The following is a 27,304-nucleotide window of genomic DNA, read 5'->3' as shown; positions in this document are numbered from 1 at the left end:
TCTTCCTTGTTCCCAATTTTCTATTTCTAGATCTGCATTCCCATTCTTCCTCATCCAGCATTTATGAGTCTCTCTCTACTAACAACAACAACAACAAGAACCTATGAAACCCTCACAAAATTGCCCCTACCAACTCTCCTCCAGTGCCTACTTGCACCGTCAGAGCAGTATCCTTCTCCTCACCTTGCTCATCCTTCTCTGTCTATGACCTTCCTTCTCAGGCTCACCACCACTGCTTCAACATGCCAATGTCCTTGTCTGAGCATGTATTTCAACGCCAACAAAGGAGCCAACTCCCATCCTGTCAAGCTTGCCTTTCAGTTCTGGTTATGGTGCTCGCCTTTTAATTCTGACCATCGCGCTTGCCTTCCAGTTTCAATCATCCTCACCTTCTAGTTCTAGGTGTAGTTTTTTGTTATTGTGATGTAGTTTTTAGTTATTGTGATGTAGTTCTGGTATTGAAAAAAGCAGAAGACGAAGCTACGGCGGTGACTATGACATCGAAATGATAATAGGACATTGTGTGCTTGTTATGTTACTAGGAGTAGAAATGGAAACGGACTTGTGGGACCATGAGGACTTTTTGGGTTACAGGAGGGCCTCAGTTGGGAAGAGAAAGCGGTGGTGACAGGAGAGGTGGCGATGGTGGTGGTGGTGAATGATGATCTATTTTTTATGGAAGATTGAGGGTTTAAGATTAATAAATTTGGAGTTGGGGATGAAGACGACGCCACGAGAAAGAAGAATAAATGAGAGATAAAGAGGAGAGAGTGAGTGGGGAGAGAGAAGATGAAATGGCCAAATGGCTAATTGCTAAGGAGAGTGTGGAAGGTACTTAATAATGTAGATGGAAAAGTGATGTTGTATTGATGATTCAAAATAATAATTACAAGGAAATTGGAGCTATATGAGTTGGAAGTATTACTTGAAGACAAAATAAACCAATGAAATAGTGATATGAACTAAGAAAAGAAAGTGAAGCAGAAAATGCAGCAATGGTCATTGTGCATGAGGACCTGGACGAAAAGAAGAATTAATTAGAACATATACAAGGAATTCGATGTAACCAGAAGAGGGAGGAACATAATGATAGAATGGCACTATAACAGGCTCAAGCTACCCTGCATAATCCTTAAATTTAGTATTTATGATGTGTCCTCTCATGCTTCTATGCATGTCTGAAGGAGGTGGATCAGTAGCCACATGTCTCTGCTCTGTAACTAACTTCCCTTTTGTAGAATTGCTTGCATTAGAATGCTCACTCCCATCCAATTCTATTATTCTCTTTCTTACATTATCCTCTCCATTTAGATCAACCTTGTCCTCCAGGTTGAGATTAGGGTATAATCTAGTCACGGCTGCAACGAGTTCCCATGATGTTTTTGGAGTTTCTCTAATTCCCCACTGCACATGGACATGTTGTTCTGGTTTTTCATGTTTGAGAATGGTACAAACTGTAACAACCCTAGTTTTTGAAAATTAAATAATTAGTTATTTGTGATTTATTTTAAGAAAATTATTTTACTAATGATAATTAAATAGAGTTTCATGATAATTGGAGTTTATATTAATTAGAATTCTTATATAATCTTTATTAGATATTTGGTATAATTGAAATTATAATTTCGATAATTGAAAAATAAGAAGAATTGTATAATTTAATTTAAATAAATTCTATTTTGAATGAATTATGTTATTAATTTGAATTCCTAGAAATTATTTTATTAGAAATGATTAGATTGATATTTATAAATACTTTATGTTTAAGCTAGTTAATATTTATGCACAATTTTTATTATAATTGGTTATTTTATAAATTGAAATTAAAGTCTAGTGATAGAAAAATAATAAGAAGTTATATCATTTAATTTGAATGATTAATATTGAGTTTGAACTATATTTTATAATTATATGATTAATATGCTTATTTTATAATTTAAACTAGAAATAATTAATTGAACTTAGCAATATGATGATAAATAATGTTCCTAAATATTTTTAATAAAGTACATTTGATTTTAAAATTACTCTACCCTCTAATTTTATCAAAATATCTATTCATATCTATCCTTATTTCTTTTATAAAATCCTAATTTCTAACCCTAATTCCCAAATCAAACTCAGAAACCCTAATTTCCCAAATTGGAAACCCTGACCCAGTACCCGTTTCCCCTCCCTAAACCAGCAGCAGCAGCTGCTGCCCTCTAACCTAAACACACACACACAGCCGCAGCCTTCCCCCAATTCAACCAGCAGCAACAGCTGCGAAAATGGAAGAAAGAAAGAAATAGAGAGGGAAGGGAGAAATGGATCCGTAGAGGAGAAGAAGGAGAGGAGGGGAGGAAAGGGATTGCGCCACGTGCTGGGCTTCTCCGCCATCGCGCCACACTGCCTCACCACTGCCGCGCCACACTGCCTCACCACTGCCGCGCGAGGAGGAAAGGGAGCCATTGCGCTCTACCACCGCGAGCTCCGTCGCACCCTGCATCGCCGAGGGTTTCATTCTTGTCAGATCCGTCGCCGTCCAGACGTCACCCTCACCGCGTCGCGCCATCACTGTATCCACGCCGGTTGTCGCTGCCGTATGTGCGGTGACCTCCAGCCGCGCCGCCGCTAGTCTGGCTTGCTCTGCCGCCGTAGCTGTCTTCGGGAAGGTCGTTGGAGCTTGCTGAGGATATTGTTCTGGTTCTGAAGCAATCTATCCATGTCAGTGCTCATTTTTATCCCCTGTTCTGCCTCTGCCTCTGGATTCTGTGAGTTGCCGGAGCTCTCTGCCACCAGGAACCAACATTCGAGCTGCCCAGGAAACCACCATTAGAACCACTATTGTTTTGGTAAGCTCTGCCCCCTGTTTCTACTTCCTTGTCCTACCAATTTGTTTTTACTTTGAAGCTTGTCCCTGAAACTGTTTGTATTGTATAAAGAGATTATTGTAAATTACCTTGCCGCCGCCGTTACTGGAGGTAGCTGCCGGCACTATTTGGAGGCTGCTGCTAAGTCACCACCGAAGCTAAGAACAGGTGCTGGGATTTGATGGAGCACCGCTGCTGCTGTGGATTCGTAATATTGGGTTTACCGCATTTAAATTCTTCAATTACGGCTAATTGAGGTAGGGGATTTAACGTTTTTAATTTAGAATGCCTACAAAGTTATTGGATAAGTGCAAATGGTTAATAATAGTTAAGAACTTCTTAATTGACAATAATGACTTGAAATGTGTTTGAGAATGGTTAGCTATTGTGATTTTTCTGAGTTATGATTTGAATTAAATATGGTAGTGAATGGTGATTAAGCTTGTGTTACTTACTGAATTGAAAATATGTTGAGTTACTTATTGAGAAAAACTGACATATTGATGATTGATGAGTTGAGTTTGAATTGTGATTGGTTAATGCTATGACTGATATTGGTTTTCTGACTTTAATGGATTTGTTGACAATTCTGATTTTATGTGATATTGCTGAATTGGTTGAAATGGGGTTGTGGTTACTTTGAATTATAATTGAAATTAGTTGCGGTTGTGAAATGTGACTGAATTATTGATTCTGCGATGAATTGGTTGAGATTCTGATTTTGAGTGAATTATTGACTTGTTTGATTTTGAATTGGATATTTGATGTATGGGAATGGCTGTGAAGTTTACTTATGACTAGTTGGGATTGGTTTTGGTGGTTATTGAAGGATTGGAACTAAGGGATTAAACTGTTTAGAGAACCTGTGATTTTCTGAAATAATATAGTAAACTTTAAGAGTATATAAATAATTTATTAATGGTTAGACTAATTTTCTGTGTCATGATTTATTAATCCTGACTTGGCTGTGATTGTGACTGGTTTCATTGTTGTAAGCGATTAATTGATGAGGTTGATTTTGGTTTGAGGCTATGCTTGTTACCTAAATTTCGGGTTACATTGATTTCTTAATTTGGTTGTTATTGTTGATTTAAGGTTAACTAGAGTTAATTTTGAGAATGGTTAAAGGATTGGAGGATGATTTTTGAAATATTTTCCTAAAGTGTGATCTTTAGAATAAAATGGTAACTTTGCTAATAACTAAATAACTTTAAAAATAACAAGAAATATGAAGAGTTGATGTTGAGGTATTTGTTATGAATTCTTGAAATTGGACCGGTTTACTTTTAAAGAATGGTTTATGAAAATTCTGATTTTAATTGATGAAAGGATGTTAGTTCTTAAACTGAATTGTGATGAGATAATTATTGAGAATCTGTCATGATAGTTGCTGATAAATGGATGGAGAATTGATTGAGTTTAATTTGAAAAGATTCTATGACTTATGAATTTAATTGTAAATTGATGAGATGAAAAATGGATTGTTGGATTATGTGAGAATTGCGAATTGTGGATTTTTTTGGTTGCTTGAGAATCTTGTATTTGATAATTGTTGAGAAAGGATTGTTGAATTGTTGAGAAAGAGGGAACCCGTAAGGGTGGCTAAGTCCGAGTTTTAGGGGAGGTGCTGCCGAAATTTTATAAAATCTGAAATTTTATTTGAGAAGTTATTTTAGAAGATTTGGATTTGGAAAAATGATTATTTAAGTTTTATTTAGTTAAGAAAAGAATAATTCTATTTTGAATTCAATTTACGAGAGAAAGGTTTATGTTTCAAAATTAAATTATTTAAGAAAGAAATTATGTTTTGAATTTGATTCAATATAGAAAGAGTTATGTTTTGGGCTTGAAATAAAGGATTACTTTTTTAGAAATTTGGTGAAATAATAATATTTGAATTTGAATAGTAAGAGAGATGATTTTTAAATCTTTGGGAAGTTAGTAAACATGAGAAAGAGTTTTATTTGATTACTTCTAATGAAAGGTTAAGTTTTGAAAAGTGTTTAATGCATTTAAAATAAATGATTTTTCTTGAGTCTTTGATATAGAACTAAAATGAAAGATAGTTTTAAAGTTGGCTTGATTCAAGATTGCCAAGGCAGAGATTATGAACTGAATTGATGATTGAGATTTTTATGAACGAATGCTTGAGAAAGTTAAGAAAGGTTTAAGAAAATGTGTTAAGGATTCAAAGTGAAAAGAGTGATATGATAAAGAGAATAGAGAACAAGCAGAGGGCCTGTTGAAAGGTCATTTGTTGCGTTAAGGCAACTCCAGAGATATTTGTATATTCATCTGCTGCTTTTCTGTTGGCTCTAGAGGTCCTGTAGGCCCAAGTTCACCTACAGTAAGTTGTTATTCCTGTAGGCCGAAGTTCACCTGCAGTGAATATCAATTGTGTATCTCAGGGTGTTGCTCCTGTAGGCCAAAGTTCACCTACAGAGAGTTGTGATACCTGTAAGCCAAAGTTCACTTACAGGGGCGCTATTTCTGTAAGCCGAAGTTCACTTACAGAGGTGTTATTTCTGTAGGCCGAAGTTCACCTACAGAAAGTTGTTGTACTGTGATTAGACTATTTCTGTAAGCCGAAGTTCACTTACAGAGGTGCCATTTCTGTAGGCCGAAGTTCACCTACAGAAAGTTGTTCTGTTGTGTTTAGACTATTCCTGTAAGCCGAAGTTCACTTATGGGAGTGCTGTTTCTGTTGGCCGAAGTTCACCTACAGAGATAAAGCCATATCTAGGACTAGTTCCTGGGTAATGTCGGGATGCAGGGTGTAAACCGACACGTGAGCTCATGGCCTGCTTAGGACAGACATGCATTATATTGGTTGTGCATTTGCATTTGGTTGTGTTTGCTTATATTACTTCTCTGTGATTGTGTTGTTTGTCTTATTGTGATTTGTTTGTGTGATGAATTGAGTTTCTTGCTTGTGCTAGTAGTTTGTGAATGGATAAAGATGATTACTATCTGTTGTTATGACTGAGAATCAATTATGTTGCTGAAAGATATTTAATATGACAAGTTTTTCAATTGAGATCTGTTTTGGGTTTAGGAATTTAAAGAAAGTAATTACTTATCTAAGGTAAGATTAAAAAGTATTTCAAAGGGTTTGACAAAGATGGTTTATTAAGTAAAGTTAATTATTTGCATGTTAATCATTACTTTTACAGCATTCCCATTCCCTACTGAGAACGTGTGGTTTGTTCTCACCCCAAAATCTTCCACCCTTTCAGTGACACAGGTTCGAAGACTCCGTTTGAAGCTGCGGGCGATTGTTAGACCTTATTTATGAGTTAAGTGTGAGTTAATTTGCTTTCATAGAGTTCCCTCGCCCTTATTGCTTAAGATTTTTATTTTATACAGAGGGATATGATTTGTATCTAAGTTACACTTGAATTTGTTTGTATAATATTTACTAATAATTATATGATTATTATTATTTAGTGATGCTTGATATATGATTTGATAAATAAAAACAAAATTTTCTAGCATTTTCTACTAAAACTGAAACACGATATCGAACTAAAGGCTCAATATTAAGTAGTTAATAAGAAAAACAGGTCGGTAACGCCTTACTTTTGGTACGATCATGACGTATTGAAAGTTGGGTCGTTACACAAACTCCCAGAACTCAAGAAGGCTCAGGTATAGAACCCTTGGCTCTAGTCTGTAGACACAATTGCAAGTACTAATTAGTGTTATCCCCGTAGAATCTTTTTAACACTGAAATGTGGAACACATTATGAATCTTGGCCTCTGGAGAAAGTTTGAGTCTATAAGCCACTGAGCTAAGTTTCTTGACAATGCGAAATGGTCCAAAGTATCCCATTTTCAACTTCTGATTTTTTCTCAAAGCCATTGAGTGTTGGCGATAAGGATGTAAACAAACCAGTACCATATTATTCTCTTGAAATTCAGCAAACGTCTTCATATATTGTTGGGCATGATTGAGGTTAGCCTTAAGCTATTCAAGCAGTGTGTCCCGATTGGTTAGCAACTCTTGCAATGACGGTTCGTCAACATGAGGCAACTCATATCTAATGAGATTTGGGGGGCACGACCATATAGAGCCAAGTAAAGAGACATTTTGATGCTTCTGTAGTGAGAAGTATTATATCAATATTGGGCCCAAGGTAGCATATCGACCATAACTTGGGATTCACAAAATAGAAGCAACAAAGATACATCTCCAATGTCTTATTCACGACTTCACTTTGTCGTCCGTTTGTAGGTGGTATGCTGAGCTCATGGATAAAGTAGTGCCTTGCAACTTAAATAATCTCTGCCAAAAGTGACTCATAAAGATCCGGTCCCTATCCGAGACAATGGAGTTAGAAAATCCATGGAGTTTGACAATATTCCTGATGAATGCCTCTACCACTGAACGGCTGTCAAAGTCATGTTTCGAGGGTATAAAATGAGAAAATGTTGTCAATCTATCAATGACCACCATAATGACCGTGTACCCATGAGATTGTGGAAGAGCTGTGATGAAATACATGCAGATAGCCTCCCACACCTGTGATGGTATTGGGAGAGGTTGAAGCAACCGTGCAGGTAATCGAGCCTCTCTTTTGGCGCGCTGGTAAGTAGAGCAGAAAAGAACATAAGCTCTTATAACTCTTTGCATATTTGGCCAATAAAAGGTAGAACAAATCCATTCCACAGTCTTGGCAATGATGGAATGACCTCCAATCATGCCATCACGGTATTCGTGCAAAATTGCTTGCATCAATGAACCCTCTTTTGGAACCACCAACCTATTCCTCCATAATAGAACTCCATTCTAAACAGAATAGTTAGGTCCTTAGGTAAGCCTTTCTCACAATTCTTCCGAAGCTCCTTCAGTTCATTGTCAACCTCAATTTTGCTCTTTAATATATTGAACCATTCTGGTTTCAGGCAAGATCAAGTAGCCATAAAGCTGCGTGAAAGGGCATCAGCAGCAATATTCTCCTTACCAGATTTATATTGAATCTCAAAGTCATACCCCATGAGCTTGTGTATCCACTTTTGCTAGTCAGAGGTGTGCAAGATCTGATCTCCCAAAGTCTTTAAACTTTGTTGATCTTTACGTATAATAAATTTCTTCCCCAATAAGTAATGGGAGAACTTGGCTACCGCTTCAGTCACCACATAGAATTCCCGGGCATAAGCTAACTGGCGCTGATTGTTAGTAGATAATTTCTTAAAAAAAAAAGGCGATGTGGTCTTTATCTTGCAAAAGTACCACTCCAATTCCCGTACTAGAAGTATCAGTCTCCACTATAAAAGGTTGATCAAAGTTGGGAAGACCTAAAACTGGTTTGGAAGTAATTGCTTTCTTCAATGACTCGAAGGCATGAGCACATCTGAGCTCCACTGGAAGGCATCTTGCTTCGATAAATCCGTGAGAGGAGATGCAAGAAAAGAGTAGCCTTTGATGAAGTGCCTATAGTAACCTGTCAACCCAAGAAATCCCCGAAGTTGTTTGAGCTTCTCAGGTGTCGGCCAAGCTATTACAGCCTAAACTATATCCTTCTCCATGTGAACACCCTTCTCATTGATGGTGTGACCCATATAGTCAATTTCGGACACAACAAACAAGCATTTTGACATCTTGGCAAATAAGGATTCCTTCTGTAATGTTTGCAACATGATCTCCAAATGTTCTAAGTGTTGAGAAGTAGAAGGGCTGTAGATCAATATGTCATCGAAGATCACAAGGACAAACTTTCTTAAGAATGGCCAAAAGATATCGTTCATAAGATGTTGGAAGCTGGCTGGTGCATTTGTTAATCCAAATGGAATTACTAGCCATTCGTAATGTCCTTGATGTGTGCGAAATATGGTCTTGTATCTATCCTCCAGCTTCACCAAAATCTGGTGATAACCTGATCTGAGATCCAACTTTGAGAAAATTTTTGCTCCAAACAACTCATCGAGAAGTTCATCTACTGTGAGAATAGAAAATCGATCCTTGACTGTAATATTATTTAAAGCACGGTAGTTAGTATAGAATCTCCAAGAGCCGTCATTTTTTTTTACAAAAAGGATTTGCGATGAGAAAGGGCTATGGCTTGGCTGAATGATGCCATCCTTAAGCATCTCTTGAATCATGCACTCAATTTGAGTCTTAAGGTGGTGACGGTATTGGTACGGTTTGACCCGAATTGGTGCTGCCCCCTCTACCAAAGGAATAGAATGATCATGCAATCTTTGTGGAGAAAGCCCTATAGGTTGTTGAAATACTATTTGATACTTTTGGAGGAGTTCAGCAAAAATAGGCTCCATGGTAGTAGAAAACAGAAGGGGATTGGTTGGATTCTGTGTAGGTTGCTGAACTTCTACTGTGAAGACTTCTTCAATTGCATCAGTGTTGAGAAGAAATCGAATGTGGTGATACTGAGCTTGCTATGGGATGGAGTTTTTCTTACATGCACTGTAACAAACTCACCATTATGAAGGAATCGAAGAAAAGCAGCATCATAGTCCACAATGTGCGTTTTCAGTTGCTTGAGCCAAGGAAAAACGATCACCAAGTCACCTCCAGCAACATGTAATACAAAGACATGTGGAATAGTGACGTTGCACCCGCTCATTGTGACCTCCAGAGAAGGAATATAATCCTCAAAATCTATGATGCCAAAATTTTTTACTATCAACCTCACACCAGGGCAGGCTGCACTGGGATGTTCAAGAATTTGGCTATTCGAGGCTGGAAGAAACTATCAGAGTTACCTCCGTCCAATAGAGCCCGAACCTCTAACCCTTAAAGGATAGCTCTGATTTGGATAGTGGATGAACCAGAGGTACCATGCATGGAATTATATGATAGGTGATTGTCAGTTACTTGTTGCTTAAGGGTCTGGAGTAAAGGATCTACTAATTCTTTAATCGCAGCTTGTTGTTCCACATTTGGGGCTTCCTCTTCTTCATGCTGAAATAACATGAAGTGTCGATTTGGGCATTTATGGAGAGCCGTGTACTTCTCATTGTACCGATAACACAAGCCTTTGGCTCTCTTAGCCTGAATATCAGCTGAGGATAACCTGCGAATTGGATTTCGTGGAAAAGAAGCGTTGGATCATTGGGATGGCTGATAAACCACTATTTTACAGTTTATTTTGTATTGAATTGAGTGAATTTTATCAATTATTCATACACTTCATATAAATTGCATGGTTTTACAAATCCTTCATAATTTTGTGCTATGATTGAAAACATGCTTCTTTGGCATTAAATTCGCTAATTTAAATCTCCTCTTATTACCATTCGATGTCGTGATATATTTGTTAAGTGTTTTCAGGGTTTATAGGACAGGAATGACTTAGAGAATGGAAAAGAAACATGCAAAAGTGGAAGGAACACAAGAAATTAAGAATTTCAGAATCTGGTAGCGACGCGTACGCATAGGCGACGCGTACGCGTGACTGGTGCAGTAGACATACGACGCGCACGCGTGGCCAGGTGCAAGGTTTAACGATGCGTACATGTGGCTGACGTGTACGCGTGACGAGCGTCACGTGCTGTAATTAACAGAATTCACTGGGGGCGATTTCTGGGTTGCTTTTGACCCAGTTTCAAGCCCGAAAGTGAAGATTAGAAGCTGCAGAGTGGAGCTGGAAAGGGGGATCATTCACTTCTCATTCATTCATACTTTAGGTTTTAGATGTAGGTTTCTAGAGTAGGAGGCTTGATAAATCACTATTTTATGGTTTATCTTGTGCTCAATTGAGTGGTTTTTATCTACTCTTTACCCACTTATTCATACTATTCGCATGGTTTTACATTTGCCTTCCTAATTATGTGCTTTGATTGAAAACATGCTTCTTTGATCTTATATTTGCTTATTATTAATCCTCTCTTATCACCATTAGATGACTTGATATGTGTGTTAAGTGTTTTCAGATATTATAGGGCAGGAATGACTTGGAGGATGGAAAGGAAGCATGCAAAAGTGGAAGGAATACAAGAAGATGAAGAAGTTGCTAAGCTGTCCAGCCTGATCTCTTCGCACTCAAACAGCTATAACTTTAGCTACAGAGGTCCAAACGACGCGGTTTCAGTTGCGTTGGAAAGCTAACGTCTGGGGCTTCGATTTGATATATAATATGCTATAGTTCCTTTGATGCTAGGCGACGCGACCGCGTGATCCATGCGGCCGCATCGCAGTGACGGAAATCAGCGTGTTTGAATTCTTCTCCAGCGATTTCCGGGCTGTTTTCGACCCAGTTCGCGGCCTAGAAAACACAGATTAGAGACTATAAAGTGGGGGATTGCATCCATTCATAGAGAGGCTTTCACATTCACAATTTTAGGAGTAGATGTAGTTTTTAGAGAGAGAGGTTCTCTCCTCTCTCTTAGGATTAGGATTTAGGACTTCTCTTAGTTTTAGGAGTAACTCTCAATTCCAGGTTCTTTATTTTTATTTATTTTTCCAATTTAGTTTATGAACTATTCCAAATTACTTGAATTAATGTTATTTGAGGTATTTCAGTTATTATTGCTCTCTTTTATTTACATGATTATTGCTTCCCATCTGAAGGCATTCTTATTCCAGTAGATTTACTTTTCCCCTTTTGGTCTTGGTTAAGAAATCAGTAACTCAGGAATTATCCAACTCAACAGCATAATTGATAACTGTTATCTTTGCTAATTGAATTGAGCTTCAATAATCCCAACCTTTTCTTAGGAAATAAATAGGATTCGAAGATCAAACTAATTAGTCCCTTAACTTTCCTTTGCCTCAGCAAAGGTTAACTAAGTGGAATTAAGATCCAACTTTCATTGTTTTTGATAAGGATAACTAAGCCTGGACTTCCAATTTCTCATACCTTGCCAAAAGTTTATTTTACAGTTATTTATTTATTTTATTTGTCATTTAAATATATCTGTGCCCATTGTCCAAACTCAACATCCCCCAATTTACAAACTTATAACCAATAATAAGAACATACCTCCCTGCAATTCCTTGAGAAGACGACCCGAGGTTTAAATACTTGGTTATCAATTTTAAAAGGGGTTTGTTACTTGTGACAACCAAAACTTTTGTACGAAGGGATTTCTGTCGGTTTAGAGACTATATCTACAACGCGAATGTTTTTATGACATTCTTTACTGGCAAAAATCATAACGTCAAGGCTCTCTCCTCTCTCTAGGTTTTAGGATTTCTATTCCAATTTCTTCTTAGATTTAGATTTAATTTCTATTTTTATTTACAATTCCTTGCAATTTATTGTTCTAGCACCTTTGTTCTTCAATTCTACTTGTCATTTCCTTCACTTTGTTATCCTTATGTTTATATACTCTTGATACTTTAGATCTTTGTTAATGCAATTAATATGTTCATGTTGTTATTGCTTTCTTCAGTTGTCATTGTTAATTTCTTTCAATTGGTAGTTGTTAGATTTTATTATTGTTGCAATTTTACCATGCTTTTATTTTGTACCCACCAAGTGTTTGATAAAATGCTTGGTTGGATTTTAAATTATATTTTTGTATTCTTAGTTTGGATTGAGTAATTTGGAGACTCTTGAATTGTCAAAGTCTCTTGTTGGTTGGTGATTGAAAGTTGCTAGTTGGCTTGAGCTTCACTAACTCTAGTCTTTGATTAGGACTTGTGAACTCAAGTTGATTTGCTCACTTAACTTTCCTTCAATTGTTAGAGGTTAACTAAGTGAGAGCAATTTACAATTACCATCACAATTGACAATGATAATGAGGATAGGAATTCTGATTCTCAACCCTTGCTAGGACTTTTCTTAGTTATTAGTTATCTTCTTGTTATTTACATTCCTTGCTTATTAAACCCAAAACCCAAAAATATACTTTTTCATAACCAATAATAAACATACTTCCCTGCAATTCCTTGAGAGACGGCCTGAGATTTAAATACTTCGGTTAATTTTATTGGGTTTGCTTAAGTGATAAACAATTTAAACGTTGATTGAGGTTTAATTGTCGGTTTAGAACTATACTTGCAACACGATATTTTTGTGAAAATCTTTACTGACATTTCTCCTCTGTCAAGTTTTTGAAGTTGTTGTCGGGGAATTGCAAATGTGTACCTTATTATTGGTTATTATGAATATTGTGAATATGTTTGCCTTTTGTTTCCTTGTTAGTTGTTTCTAGTTTTAGGAGTTTATTTTCATTATTTCTTATTAGTTTTTGTTTTTTTTTCTCTTGTTACTATGAATTCTCACTCCTTTGGCTATGAGTTTGATTCAAATTATGTTGTAGGGAATGGAAGCTACAATGAGAACATGCATCAAGGATGGGACAGTCAAAGGTGGGAGGAGCCTTAAGCTTATGGGCAACCATCTTGGCAACAACCTCCTCCAATGTACTGTGAGGAATAACCATTCCATGATGCATACCAAGACAATGGTTATGGTGGACCTCTCTATGACAATCAACAACCACCATACACCTATGACCTTTATCCCCCACAACATAGCCTTCAACCATACTCACAAGCCCCGTTTTACCAAACACCTCCCTATGACTCTAATCCTCATCCACCATACTAAACACTATATGAGCCATATATAGAACTACCCCAATTCTAACACAATTACTCCCAAGAACCACCACCTTAATATACACCACCTCCAATGTATGAAGATTTTCAACCACAAGATGAATTTTCTTTTCCACCATAACCCTCCATAGGAGAATGTCCATATCCATCAATTCAAGAGCACTATGATCCTACTTATGATAGCCAAGTGGAACAAGAGCCAATGGATCGTCTCAAGAAAGCAATGGATCGACTTCAAGCAACCATCCATCAAAAGTTCGACCCATGGGACTCATGCAACAAACAAAGTGTTTCCACGGATGAATGTGGAAAGTCAACCGAATAGCGGAGCATGAAGGAGATCTTAGAATCTCAACTTGAGAACAAAGGACGAGAGTGTGTTGTGCAACAAGAGGAAAAGATGGAGAGTGTTGAACCGCCACATCCTTATCATGATGAACCACCCTCTTATTATGAACCCTTTCTCCGATATAATGAACCCTCCTATCCACCCCAAACCCTAATAGATGATTCTTTCACTTCACTACTTCAAGGGCAAAGCAAGATGAAAAGGGCGACATTGGAATTCGCGGCTGCCTTGACCAAGTTAGTAAGTCGATTCGCTTCCCAACGTTTGGACACTCAAGGAACTCCCTTGGCTACATGTAGAGAATCTAATGAAGAATGTGTCATGAAGGAGAGATTAGGAACTCCGGTGGAAAGTGAGGAATGTGACTTTGTATTGGAACAATTGGAGGAAGCTGTAATTGTTGAAGAGGAAGAAGTGGTTGAAGACTTAGGAGATGCTGAACCTCCATGGGAATCTAGAGTTGTAGAGTATTCCTCCAAGAAGCTTGAAATCGATGTTGAGGAGGCTAGTGTACAACCTCCAAGGCATGTTCCCTATGAAGAATTGGACGGGATAGATCAAGAGGCAAGGTCCCTTGGTGATGATGATCATGAATCGAGCCATCCTAGTAATGAATTTGCATCCACAAGTGAACCTCTTGAGTTTGAAGAACCTTCTCCCAAAAGCAACATTGAGGTAGATCTCTCTCAACCTTATATTTATGATTTGAGTGACGAAGAAGAGTTGGATGAGTTCGGTGAGGAAGAGTTTGAAAGTGAATAATCTTTTCAAAAGGTGGAAGTCCTTCGGCAAGGTTGGACGGGAGTTCAATATGCTTTGTCAAGATCATTGGAGACTTCTCTATCTAGGTTTCCATCTACTCCTTCATTTGAGTGGGTAAAACTTATCTCTATTAGCTTTATTGTCCCACTTGAGTATGGCATGCTTGAAACGGATGGCCAACTTAGGAGGCTTTTTGGAATGAAGCGTAAGAGAAGGATGTTTAGTGGTTGGAGTTGCAAATCAAGACTCATCAAGGTTGAGATTTCAAGAGCTAGATGCAAGGGTTGGACTGGTGATCAATTAGTTAGATCTAAGAGAAGAGTTTGGTACTTCATTGAGAATTCAAATTGCTTGCCACCCGGTTGGAACAATGATGATCCACTTAAAGACGGGTGTAGAAATAAGATTTGGGATCCTGGCATACAAGAGGATCAACTTTGGGAGCTCAAAACTTGTGAAGAACTTCATCAAAGCTTGGTGAATTCACTTGGAAATGTTGGAGCTTATTGGAAGTCCAAGCGTTGGTGGAAGTTTCAAGATGAGTTCAAGCAAAAGCCACCATGACAAGGAGCTCACCAAGTGTCCAACTTAAGAACTTTAACTAAAAGTGTTAGGTAATAAGTCGCATTTTTATTTTTAGTTAGGTTTATTTCGTTTAAGTTATGGTTTTACTTGTTTAATAATGGTTGGCATTACTTTTATAGCTTGTTAGTTTCTTATACTTTAAAAAAAAGGAAGCTCACCCGTGCGTGTGGCCAACGCGCACGCATCATATTGAATTTTGCTCTTAGGTATAAAAACCCGAGAATTGTGCTGGAACCATGCGGGTGGGGTGCTAGGCGCACATCCCAACCCACGTGTGCGCCTCACTGATGCGTACGCGTCACTTGATCCTTTGCCCATCCACGCGTAGGCGTGGACGACGCGTGCGCGTCGACGCCAAAATTTTGATAGTCCAGTACTGAAACCCGAGAGTTGTGCAGAAACTGTTCGAGTGTTATGCGAGTAGCACAATTCACACCCCACGCGTACGCGTGACTAACGCGTATGCGTCACCTCCTCATTCTGCAATCCATGCGTGCACATGGACGACGCTTATGCGTCATTTCCCTTCCCCCATTTCTTTCTTCTTTCTTCTCTCGTTTCTCCTTCTTTCTTCTTCCTTTCTTACTTTTTTCTTCTTCATTTCTTTAACTTCTCATCCTTATTCTCTTTTGTTTATTACATTTTCACACTTTCATTCATTGCATTTTAACTTTGCTTTTGTAACTTATTTTTATTTTCCTTCTTACGTTTCCTATTTTACCATTGGTGTTAAATTTTCTACTCAACTTTTGAAAATTTCTTGGATCATTTTGGTACTTCGTGACTTGTTTAGCATTAATGGAAATTTTTTGCCCCACACACAAGATTAGTGCTTTCATCCCTTCTGACTCATTATTCTTTGTTCTTATGCTTCATTATCATTGAGTTAGGATAATACCAAATGCTCTCATGCTTATCACTAATCTTTTCTGTGTCAATTCTTGTTTTAACTTGTTGTTTTCGAGTATTCTTGCCATTTACTTATGCTTTGACATTACTCTTGCATCCAGTGTTAGTTGATATGCCATTTTCTTATACTGCTTTCTCACTTGCATGTTGTAGCTACCATGTAGTTGAGAACCTCATTATTATTTGGCATTAGCCCACCTATATTTTATTTGTTTGCATATCTTTATTTGTGGGTTATTCTTCTTCCTTTTTTCTCTTCTTTCAGGATAGCCACCAAGAAGGGAAAGGAAAAGCTTCTAAATGGGGCAACAAACAAGTCCATCTGCACAATCCGTTGAAGAAACTCATCGGTTGTAGCCACCCGTCCACTTGAACATCTTTTCATGCACCGAGGACGGTGCAATTTTTAAGTGTGGGGAGGTCAATGACCGACTTCCATGGTTAACTACTTCCTGTCTCAACACCAATGTTTAATTTTCTTTGTTAGTTAGTTGTCGCATTGCATAATAGATTGCATGTGTAGTTAATTGCTTACATTTATGTACTACTTGGTTGAAGTGATGAATTCTTTTCCAAGAAACTATTTTATAGCATTTCACTAATTTGAATTAAAATTTTTGTTGAACATGCTTGAAGAAATTTATTTTGGAACATGGTTTAGAGCTTGAACACACAAAATCCAGTAAGATTTTTTGAACCTATTTGATTTGTTACATGTTATCAACCAATGTTTTATTTTGGTGTGTGTTGTTTTCTCTAAAATTGTGATCTTTGTCTTGTTTAATTCTATATTTCCATTGTTTGATGTATGCATGCACTTATATGATTGGGGCCCTTGTTTCACTATAGCTCACATACCCATATGGCCTTACCCTTTCATTATTCTTTGCAAACTAATGTTGAGCCTATTTTACTTTAGCACATCATTAACTCTAAGAGAAAAATAATGAATGACCTCAATTTCAATCCTTGGTTAGCTTAGACTAGTGAAAGTGTTCATGATTTAAGTGCAGAAAAGTTGGGTTTGGAAATATTTGGTTTGGGAATTGAGTATGTTAGACTTTTTTGTGAAAATGTGAAAAGAATGTTGAGGACATGTTCATGCATTCAATACCTTGATTGTATGCATTGAAAAAAAAACAAAAGAAAAGAAAAAGAAAAAGAAAAAGAAAACAAAAAAAAAGAAAAAAAGAAAAAAAAGAGAGAGAAAAAATAAAAAAGGGAACAAAATGCCCCAAAGTAAATGGTAGTAGCAATACATATGAGTTGTACTCAAATGCAGATGCATGAATATATGGTAAATATAGTTAATGGGTAGTTAGATTTTATATTCTGATTACATGGATTGTCTTAAGTTAGGTGGGAAGTTTAGGTTAATCAAGGATTCAGATTTTAGTCCACTTGACTAAATACAATCCTACCTTGACCCTAACCCCATTAAAACCCTTAAAAGGCCTCATGATATGTGTATTCGTGCATTAAATTTTGTTGATTAGTAGAAGAAGAGCAAGCCTTAGAAAGTAAGGTTAGTAGAGAATTGAGAGAATCGAACCTTAAACTCTTGAGTGATTAGAGTGTATACACTTCCGGTGAGGGTTCGATGCTCGATTCTTTGTTCCCGGCTTTTACGAGCTTTCTTCTTGCAAATCTACTTGTACTTAATTTTGCGATTTAAATTAGTGAGATCCAGTTTATATTTGCTTTTGGAAGATTTATTTACTTTTAACCTAGTAGGTAAAAGCATTTTGTATTTAGTTGCATTCATATAGATAGGTTGCATTTCATAAATTCTACCATTCCTCTTCACCTCCTTTATAGCTTCCCTTGAGCTTAGCATGAGGACATGCTAATGTTAAGTGTGGGGAGATTGATAAACCACTATTTTACGGTTCATTTTGTATTGAATTGAGTGGATTTTATCAATTATTCATACACTTATTCATATAAATTGCATGGTTTTACAAATCCTTCCTAATTTTGTGCTATGATCGAAAACATGCTTTTTTGGCCTTAAATTCGCTAATTTTAATCTTCTCTTATTACCATTCAATGCCGTGATATATTTGTTAGGTGTTTTCAGGGTTTATAGGGTAAGAATGGCTTAGAGGATAGAAAAGAAGCATGCAAAAGTGGAAGGAACACAAATTAAAAATTTCAGAATTTGGTAGTGACGCGTACGCATGGGCGATGCATACGCGTGGCCAGGTGCAAGGTTCAGCGACGCGTATATGTGGCTGGCGCATACGCGTGACGAGTGTCATATGCTGCAATTAACAGAATTCGTTGGGGGCAATTTCTGGGCTGCTTTTGACCAAGTTTCAAGCCCGAAAGTGAAGATTAGAGGCTACAGAGTGGAGCTGGAAAGGGGGATCATTCACTTCTCATTCATTAACACAATTTTAGGTTTTAGATGTAGGTTTCTAGAGAGAGAAGCTCTCTCCTCTCTCTAGGTTTTAGGGTTTGTAGTCTTGTTCTTTCTCAAATTCAGATTTCTACCTTACTTTAATTTAGTTTCTCTTCTACTTTTATTTGTTCTAGCGCTTTAGTTTATCTATTTCTCTCTTTGATTTCTTTATGTTTCCAATTTAGTTTATGAATTTTTCTTGTTTCCTTTAATCTATATTAATACAATTTATGTTTCCATGTTTATCATTGCTTTCTTTAATTTGTTGTTATTGATTCCACTTGCAACTGTTAGTCTTAGATTTTGCTATGTCTTGTTAGTTTTCTATGTTTTTATTTTATGCCTTCCAAGTGTTTGATAAAATGCTTGGTTGGATTTTAAATTAGCTTTTTATGTTCTTGACTTGGATTGATTAATTAGAAATTCTTGAGTTATCAAAAGTCTTTTGTTGATTGGTGATTGAAGATTGCCGATTAGCTTGAACTTCACCAAAGCTAGTCTCTCACTATGAGTTGACTAGAACTTGTGAACTCAAGTTAATTGTATGCACTTGACCTTCCTCCATTTGTTAGAGGTTAACTAAGTAAAGGCAATTCACATTTACCATCACAATTGACGATGATAATGAGGATAGGACTTCTAATTCTCTTTCCTTGCTAAGAGCTTTCTTAGTTATTAGTTTATTTTCTCACCATTTTACTTTCTTGTTTCTTATTACAAAACCCAAAAATATACTTTTTCATAATCAATAATCAATACACTTTCCTGTAATTTCTTGAGAGACGACCCGAGGTGTAAATAATTCGGTTAATTTTATTGGGTTTTCTTAAGTGACAAACAATTTAAACATTGACCGAGGATAATTTGTTGGTTTAGAACTATACTTGCAACGCGACATTTTTGTGAAAATCTTTACCGACAATTTTTCTCCTTCACACAAATCCCCACACTCTGTACAACTATACCAGCAAGTGCATTGGGTCGTCCAAGTAATACCTGAGCGAGTCAGGGTCGATCCCACGAGGATTGTGGTTTGAAGCAAGCTATGGTTATCTTGCAGGTCTTAGTCAGGCGAATAGAAGAGTTGTTAAATTAAGGTTTAATTGCATTAAAAGGAATAAAATAAAACACTCTATAAATTAAATGGAATCAGTAATAGGAATATGGTTAAGGATTGGAGTTGCTTTGTCTTTCTAAATTAACTTTGGTATTACTGTCTCCTTTGCTTGTGAATGATTTCTTCTATGGCAGGCTGTATGTGATCAACGCCATTGGCCGTGGTCATCAATCTCCTCTGCTTCAGATCAAACGCCATTGGCCGTAGTCATCCAACTGAACGAGGGTGAAGCTCTAGCAGTTCATTCTCTTGGTGATTGGTGCACAAAATTGTTACTCTCTTACAATTTCGCACACATGACCAGCAAGTGCATTGGGTCGTCCAAGTAATACCTTACGTGAGTAAGGGTCGAATCCCACGGAGATTGTTGGTATGAAGCAATCTATGGTTATCTTGTAAATCTTAGTCAGGAAGTCAATTATGTTTATCAATTGAATTGTGAGTAACCAGTAGAGCATAAATTAAAAGTTACTTGTTGTGCAGTAATGGAGAATATGTTGGGGTTTTAGAGATGCTTTGTCTTCTGAATCTCTGCTTTCCTCTGTCTTCTTGTTCACATCACGCACGTCCCCCTATGGCAAGCTGTGTGTTGGTGGATCACCGTTGTCAATGGCTACCTTCCATCCTTCCAGTGAAAACTACGCTCACGTGCTCTGTCACAGCACGGCTAATCACCGGTTGGTTCTCGATCCGGTTGGAATAGGATTTACTATCCTTTTGCATCTGTCACTAACGCCCAGCCTTCAGGAGTTTGAAGCTCGTCACAGTCATTCAATCCTTGAATCCTACTCGGAATACCACAGACAAGGTTTAGACTTTCCGGATTCTCATGAATGCTGCCATCAGTTCTAGCTTATACCACGGAGATTCTGATTAAAGAATCTAAGAGATACTCATTCAATCGGATATAAAACGGAGGTGGTTGTCAGGCACACGTTCATGGTTTGAGGAAGGTGATGAATGTCACAGATCATCACCTTCATCACAGTTAATCGCGAATGAACATCTTAGATAGAAACAAGCGTGTTTGAATGGAAAACAGAAATACTTGCATTAATTCATCGAGACACAGCAGAGCTCCTCACCCCCAACAATGGGGTTTAGAGACTCATTCCATCAGAGAATACAAAGTTTAGATCTGAAATGTCATGAGATACAAAATAAGTCTCTAAAAGTTGTTTAAATACTAAACCAGTAGCCTAGGGTTACAAAATATGAGTGGACTATGATGGATGATGTAGAGATCCACTTCTGGGGCCCACTTGGTGTGCTGGGGCCCACTTGGTGTGTGCTGGGGCTGAGACTTTAAGCAATTCACGTGCAGAGGCCATTTGTGGAGTTGAACGCCAGTTTTTGTGCCAGTTTGGGCGTTCAACTCCAGTTTTTTATCCTATTCTGGCGCTGGACGCCAGAATTGGGCAGAGGACTGGCGTTGAACGCCAGTTTACGTCGTCTATCCTTGTGAAAAGTATGAACTATTATATATTTCTGGAAAGCCCTGGATGTCTACTTTCCAATGCAATTAGAAGCATGCCATTTTGAGTTTTGTAGCTCCAGAAAATTCAATTTGAGTGCAGGGAGGTCAGAATGCAACAGCATCAGCAGTCCTTTTTCAGCCTGAATCAGATTTTTGCTCAGCTCCTTCAATTTCAGCCAGAAAAATACCTGAAATTACAGAAAAACACACAACTCATAGTAAAGTCCAGAAATATGAATTTTTCCTAAAAACTACTGGAAATAAACTAAAAACTAACTAGAACATACTCAAAACTATATGAAATTATCCCCAAAAAGCGTATAAAATATCTGCTCATCACAACACCAAACTTAAACTGTTGCTTGTCCTCAAGCAACTAGACAAATAAAATAGAAGACTAATAGGTTGAGAAGCAATAATATCTCAGAGTTTTTTGATTGAAGCTCAGATCCTAATTAGATGAGCGGGACTAGTAGCTTTTTGCTTCTGAACAGTTTCGGCATCTCACTTTATCCATTGAAGCTCAGAGTGATTGGCATCTATAAGAACTCAGAATTCAGATAGTGTTATTGATTCTCTTAGTTCAGTGTGATGATTCTTGAACACAGCTTCTTTATGAGTCTTGGCCGTGGCCCTAAGCACTTTGTTTTCCAGTATTACTACCGGATACATAAATGCCACAGACACATAACTGGGTGAACCTTTTCAGATTGTGACTCAGCTTTGCTAAAGTCCCCAATTAGAGGTGTCCAGAGTTCTTAAGCACACTCTTCTTTTTGCTTTGGACCTTGACTTTAACCGCTCAGTCTCAAGTTTTCACTTGACACCTGCACGTCACAAGCACATGGTTAGGGACAGCTTGGTTTAGCCGCTTAGGCCAGGATTTTATTCCTTTTTGGCCCTCCTATCCACTGATGCTCAAAGCCTTGGGATCCTTTTTATTACCCTTGCCTTTTGGTTTTAAGAGCTTTGGCTTTTTCTGCTTGCTTTCTCTTTTTTTTTTCTTTCTCTTTTTTTTTTTTCTGCAAGCTTTGTTCTTTGCTGCTTTTTCTTGCTTCAAGAATCATTTTTATGATTTTTCAGATTCTCAATAACATGTCTCATGTTCATCATTCTTTCAAGAGCCAACATATTTAACAGTCTTAAACAACAAATTCAAAAGATATATGCACTGTTCAAGCATTCATTCAGAAGACAGAAAGCATTGCCACCACATTTAACTAATTAGAATTTCTCTTATTAAAACTCGAAATTTTATTGCTTCTTATTCAAAAGATTTACTACTTTATTCATGTTTGCTGATGATGAGAAAAATAAACTATAGCTTAATTGGAGATAAAATCAAAATAGATACTAATTACTACTATATGACTCCTAAGGTAAAATTAAAATAAGAACAGTTATCACAGAGTTAAGGCTAAGATTAGAACTCAACAACCTTGAGGTTTGGGAAGTGGATGTTCCTCTAGTCTGTGAGGTGCTTGGTCCTTCAAGAGAGAATTTCTGGCGCTTCAGTTCCTTTAAATCACGCCCTTGCTCCTCTTGGAGTGAGTTGTTTTCCTTTAAGGGCCATGATCTTAGTGATCACGAATAAGCACACCAAACTTAGAGCTTTGCTTGTCCTCAAGCAAAAGAAAAAGAAGGAGATGGGTAGAAGGAGAGCTCCTCCCCACCATCCTGGCGTTTGAACGCCCAAACACTGCCTGTTTTGGGCGTTCAACGCCCAAATGCTGCTCTCCTGGGCGTTCAACGCCCAGTTGTTGCCCTTTTCTGGCGTTGAACGCCAGATAGCTATCCTTACTGGCGTTCAGCGCCCACTGGATGCCCATTTTGGGTGCTGAACGCCCAAAATGGCCTTCACTGGCGTTTTCTTGCCAGTAAGCTCCCTATCTCTGTTTTGTGTGTAGATTCCTTCTGTAACCCTGTAAACTTATGCAAATGATTCTTTACCTTAGTGTCAGTGAACTTTATATAAACAAATAAAAATAAAAATAGGGCAAAATGCTTAGAGGATTGTTGTCCCATGGCTGGGTTGCCTCCCAGCAAGCGCTTCTTTATTGTCTTTAGCTGGACCTTGCTGAGCTTTTAATCTAGCTTCAGCCTTGAGCATTCTTGCTCAATGTTGCCCTCAAGATAATGCTTGATTCTCTGTCCATTGACAATGAACTTCTTATCAGAATCAATATCTTGGAGCTCCACATAACCATATGGTGATACACTTGTAATCACGTATGGTCCCCTCCACCGGGATTTCAGTTTCCCGGGGAATAGCCTGAGTCTAGAGTTAAACAACAGAACCTTCTGTCCTGGTTCAAAGATTCTAGATGACAGCTTTCTGTCATGCCATTTTTTTTATTTTTCTTTATAAAGCTTGGCATTTTTGAAAGCTGTGAATCTGAATTCCTCTAGCTCATTTAGCTGGAGCAATCGTTTTTCTCCTGCTAGTTTGGCATCAAAGTTTAGGAATCTGGTTGCCCAGTAGGCCTTGTGTTCCAATTCCACGGGCAGGTGACATGCCTTGCCATACACGAGTTGGTATGGAGAGGTCCCTATAGGGGTCTTGAATGCTGTTCTGTAAGCCCACAGAGCATCATCCAAGCTTCGTGCCCAATCCTTTCTACGGGTATTTACTGTCCGTTCCAGGATTCTCTTTAATTCTCTGTTAGAGACTTCAGCTTGCCCATTGGTTTGTGGATGATATGGAGTGGCCACCTTGTGGCGAATTCCATACCGAACCATGGCAGAGTAAAGCTGTTTATTGCAGAAGTGAGTGCCCCCATCACTGATTAGTACTATAGGGACACCAAATCTGCTAAAGATATGTTTCTGGAGGAACTTCAGCACTGTTTTAGTATCATTGGTGGGTGTGGCAATAGCCTCAACCCATTTTGATACATAGTCAACTGCCACCAGAATATAAGTGTTTGAATATGATGGTGGAAAAGGTCCCATGAAGTCAATTTCCCATACGTCAAACAACTCAATTTCCAAGATTCCTTGTTGAGGCATGGCGTAACCATGAGGCAGATTGCCAGCTCTTTGGCAACTGTCACAATTACGTACAAACTCTCGGGAATCTTTATAGAGTGTGGGCCAATAGAAGCCACATTAGAGGACCTTGGTGGCAGTTCGCTCACCTCCGAAATGGCATCCATATTGAGATCCGTGGCAATGCCACAGGATCCTCTGTGCTTCTTCTCTAGGCACACACCTACGGATAATTCCGTCTGCACATCTCTTAAAGAGATAAGGTTCATCCCACAAGTAGTACTTTGCATCAGTAATTAATTTCTTCTTTTGTATCCTGTTGTACTCCTTGGGTATGAACCTTGCAGCTTTATAGTTTGCAATATCGGCAAACCATGGTGCTTCCTGAATGGCGAATAAATGCTCATCAGGAAACGTCTCAGAGATCTCAAGAGAAGGGAGGGGCGTCCCTTCCACTGGCTCTATCCGGGACAGATGATCAGCCACTTGGTTCTCTGTCCCTTTTCTGTCTCTTATTTCTATATCAAACTCTTGCAGAAGCAATACCCATCTGATGAGCCTGGGTTTTGAATCCTGCTTTGTGAGTAGATATTTAAGAGCAGCATGGTCAGTATACACAATCACTTTTGATCCTACTAAGTATGATCTGAACTTGTCAATGGCGTAAACCACTGCAAGTAGTTCTTTTTCTGTGGTTGTGTAATTTTTCTGGGCATCATTTAGAACGCGACTGGCATAATAAATGACATGCAGAAGCTTGTCATGCCTCTGTCCCAATACTGCACCAATGGCATGATCACTGGCATCACACATTAACTCAAATGGCAATGTCCAGTCTGGTGCAGAAATGACTGGTGCTGTGACCAGCTTAGCTTTCAGCGTTTCAAACGCCTGCAGGCATGCTGTGTCAAACACAAATGGCGTGTCAGCAGCTAGCAGATTGCTTAGAGGTTTTGCGATTTTTGAAAAATCCTTTATAAACCTCCTATAGAATCCTGCATGCCCCAGAAAGCTTCTGATTGCCTTAACATTGGCAGGTGGTGGTAATTTTTCAATTACCTCTATTTTTGCTTGATCCACCTCTATTCCCTTGTTTGAGATTTTATGCCCAAGAACAATTCCTTCAGTCACCATGAAGTGACACTTTTCCCAGTTTAAAACTAGGTTGGTTTCTTGGCATCTTTTCAGAACAAGTTTCAGGTGATCAAGACAGGAGCTGAATGAGTCTCCATATACTGAGAAGTCATCCATGAAGACTTCCAGAAAATTTTCCACCATGTCAGAGAAAATAGAGAGCATGCATCTCTGGAAGGTTGCAGGCGCATTACATAGCCCAAATGGCATCCTTCTATAAGCAAACACTCCAGATGGACATGTGAATGCTGTTTTCTCTTGATCCTGGGGATCCACTGCAATCTGGTTATAGCCTGAATAGCCATCCAAAAAGCATTAATAATCATGACCTGCTAGTCTCTCTAGCATCTGGTCTATGAATGGTAAAGGAAAATGATCCTTTCTGGTGGCTGTATTGAGCCTTCTGTAGTCAATACACATGCGCCACCCTGTAACTGTTCTTGTAGGAACCAGTTCATTTTTTTCATTATGAATCACTGTCATGCCTCCCTTTTTTGGGACGACTTGAACAGGGCTCACCCAGGGGCTATCAGAAATGGGATAAATAATCCCAGCCTCTAGTAATTTGGTGACCTCTTTCTGCACCACTTCCTTCATGGCTGGATTTAGCCGCCTCTGTGGTTGAACCACTGGTTTGGCATTATCCTCCAGTAGGATTTTGTGCATGCATCTAGCTGGGCTTATGCCCTTAAGGTCACCTATGGACCACCCAAGAGCTGTCTTGTGTGTCCTTAGCACTTGAATAAGTGCTTCCTCTTCCTGTGAATTTAAAGCAGAGCTTATGATCACTGGAAAGGTGTCACCTTCTCCTAGAAATGCATATTTCAAGGATGGTGGCAGTGGCTTGAGCTCTGGTTTAGGAGGTTTTTCCTCTTTCAGAAGAAAGTTTAGAGGCTCTTTCATGTCCCCTGAATCCTCCAAATCAGGCTGAACATCCTTAAAGATGTCTTCCAACTCTGATTCGAGACTCTCAGCCATGTTGATCTCTTCTACCAAAGAGTCAATAAGGTCAACTTTCATGCAGTCTGTTGATGTGTCTGGATGCTGCATGGCTTTGACAGCGTTCAACTTGAACTCGTCATCGTTGACTCTCAGGGTTATTTCCCCCTGTTGGACGTCAATGAGGGATCGTCCAGTTGCTAGGAAGGGTCTTCCTAGAATGAGAGTGGCACTCTTGTGCTCCTCCATTTCCAGCACAACAAAGTCAGTGGGAAAGGCGAATGGCCCAACTCTGACAATCATGTCCTCAATCACGCCTGATGGGTATTTAGTGGAACCATCAGCAAGTTGGAAACATATCCGGGTTGGTTTAACTTCTTCAGTTAAGCCAAGCTTCCTGATAGTGGATGCAGGTATTAGGTTGATGCTTGCCCCAAGATCGCATAAGGCTGTCTTGGTGCAATCACCTTCCAATATGCATGGTATCAGAAAACTCCCAGGGTCTTTAAGCTTTTCAGGAAAGCTTTTCAGAATGACTGCACTGCATTCTTCAGTGAGGAGAACTCTTTCTGTTTCTCTCCACTCCTTTTTATGACTTAAGATCTCTTTCATGAACTTGGCATAAGAAGGTATTTGCTCAAGTGCCTCTGCAAAAGGAATCTTTATTTCAAGAGTCCTTAGATAATCTGCAAAGCGAGCAAATTGCTTATCCTGCTCCTCTTTCTGGAGTTTTTGAGGATAAGGTATCTTGGCTTTATATTCCTCAACCTTAGTGGTTAAAGAAGCCTTTTTAGAGGGGTTGTTATCAGCACTTGTGTGTGTCTGATCCCTCACTGGCAATTGAGTACCAGAGTCAGAAGCTGGAGTGACGTTAGACGCCAACTCACTGTCTGTTCCTGGCGCCTGAACGCCAGAAATGTGCCCGTTTTGGGCGTTCAACGCTGGATTATGCCCCCTTTGGGCGTTCAACGCCAGATTCTTGCCCATTTCTGGCGTTGAACGCCAATCCTGCCTTGTTTCTGGCGCTGAACGCCAGTTTTGGGCATGGTCTGGGCGTTCAGCGCCAGCCTTCCACCCATTTTCTGGCGTTTTAGTGCCAGAATTATTTTTCCCTGGGCTCTTACTGTCCTCAGGGAAATCTTTGGTGGGTTGCTCATTTCTTGAATTTTTGATGCCTTGAGGTGGGGTATTTAATGTTTTCCCACTTCTTAATTGAACTGCTTGGCATTCTTCTGCTATTTGCTTTGATAGCTGCTGCTT

At 38.6% G+C, this 27,304-nt stretch overlaps 1 long non-coding RNA gene across 2 annotated transcripts; it reads left to right on the top strand.

The window, feature by feature from the left end:
- Positions 1–2,090: 2,090 nt before the first annotated feature.
- On the top strand, positions 2,091–11,337 carry LOC114925917 (uncharacterized). 2 transcript variants are annotated; one of them, XR_011877054.1, is made up of 4 exons: positions 2,091–2,834; positions 2,925–3,109; positions 6,089–6,154; positions 10,746–11,337. It is a non-coding gene; the product is annotated as an uncharacterized lncRNA (long non-coding RNA). The 2 variants fall into 2 exon arrangements; XR_003815957.2 differs by lacking the exon at positions 10,746–11,337 and having other exon boundaries at positions 6,089–6,302.
- Positions 11,338–27,304: the final 15,967 nt, after the last annotated feature.

The sequence above is a fragment of the Arachis hypogaea genome, chromosome 19 (genome assembly GCF_003086295.3).
Source record: "Arachis hypogaea cultivar Tifrunner chromosome 19, arahy.Tifrunner.gnm2.J5K5, whole genome shotgun sequence".
In the NCBI taxonomy this organism is placed as follows: domain Eukaryota; kingdom Viridiplantae; phylum Streptophyta; class Magnoliopsida; order Fabales; family Fabaceae; genus Arachis; species Arachis hypogaea.
The sequence above is the reverse complement of the archived record's forward strand: the minus strand, read 5'-3'. Positions and strand labels throughout refer to the sequence as shown.